This window comes from Morone saxatilis, unplaced genomic scaffold, assembly GCF_004916995.1.
Source record: "Morone saxatilis isolate NCDOM2014 unplaced genomic scaffold, NCSU_SB_2.0 Contig18, whole genome shotgun sequence".
In the NCBI taxonomy this organism is placed as follows: domain Eukaryota; kingdom Metazoa; phylum Chordata; class Actinopteri; family Moronidae; genus Morone; species Morone saxatilis.
In genome coordinates, this window is record NW_023339740.1 from 13381113 (window position 1) to 13382819 (window position 1707).

Below are 1707 nucleotides of genomic sequence, written 5' to 3' on the forward strand. Positions count from 1 at the left end.
GATTTAGAGAGGAAGTTTGAGATTGCAACTATTTAAATACAGCTCAGCTTTCCTAGTGTGTAGGAGAAACTATGGTGGCTGTGAATAATGCAAAAGACCCAATTTAATTAAAGCTAATGTCTGGTTTGTCTGTTCTGCACTACTGTAGAAACATGGTGGTTCAACGTGGAGGATGTAGATAAAAAACGTCTCATTCTAAGGTGACAAAAACATAAGAATTCAGGTGATTATACACAAATAAAAACACATGAATATTATATTCCACTTTCTTCCAATAGAAACACACTGGACATTTTATATAAACAACTGACCAAATGACAATGTGTAATGTGAAAGGTGTCACTGGCAGTGATGAACAAGAAGTTACCACCAAACTCTCCATCAGCTCTATGGAGTCTTTAAGTCTTTTTTAGCTCATTGTTTTGGTTTTCCTACCTACGATCTACCCCAGCAGGCAACTGTTTTCAGCATCTAACAGCTAATGAGCCAGATATGTTTCTCAGCTGTTAGTGGAGACCAAACAAGAGGTAAAGAAACTAAATTTATGACCTCCAATGAATGCTAACTTCATATGAAGGCCGATCTTCCTCCTTATTTGCTGATGTGAAAATAGGCAATTATTTTAATGTTCACCATAACTTTATGAGGTGAGAATACTTGTATGCCAGTGTTGTATTTTTAGTTTGTTCTTCTGCCTTTCTATGGATAAAAAAAAGAATTAGTGCAGCTTTAATATCTAAAGGCCAGTGGTGGACGAAGTACTGACATATTTTACTTAGCAATACGACTTTCAAAAGTAGCAATATCACAGTGTGAAAATACTCTGTTAAGTTAAAGTCTTGTATTTAAAATCTTACTTAAGTAAAAGTACATAAGCATTAACAGCATTTACTTAATTTATCAAATACATCAAATAGAAAAAGTAAAATGACTCATAATACCAAATGGTCCATTTCAGAGTCACAACAATTAGTGATGCATTATTTTGTAAACATCACTAATGTTGCAGCTGCTATATTAGTGATGGCTTATTTTTACTACTTTATTTCCATTATAATTCATTATAATTTATTGCCTGATTTATATTTTGTATCAATAATGTGAATCTGCAAATTAACTAATGTTGTCAAATAAAAGTAGTGGAGCAGAAATATTAAGTAGCCTAAAATGGAAACAGTACCTCAGGGTTGTACAAGGTTCAGTACTTAAGTAAATGTACTTAGTGTATTACATGTATAAAAAAAAACATAAATAATAATCAGATTACAGTTACATTTAGTAAAAATGGGGATCATTTAGTAGGATTACAATTTTAAAATACACCTGTTTCTCTTTAAAAATACTCTGAACAGACAACACAATGTTGATGATAAAAATCTTTCCATTTTACAGTTTTTGCGGCTCCATTTTCTTCTCAAAGGTCACATTGTCTTATACAATACACACCAATACTTGTTTTTATTTACATATTTCATGTTGATGCAACCCAAAAGTAACAGAAAGTAATCAAGTTACATTACTTTAATATTGAGACACTTGGATTAGGTCACTGCCTACATTTCTTAACAGGTAATCAGTTACTGTAAAGGATTACATTTTTAAAGTAACCCTCCGAACCCTGAGTATGTTTATTGTGTCATATGCTGGATTACAGTAAACCCTCATGATGTTGACCTTTAGCCTATAGACAGACAGGCAGACAGACAG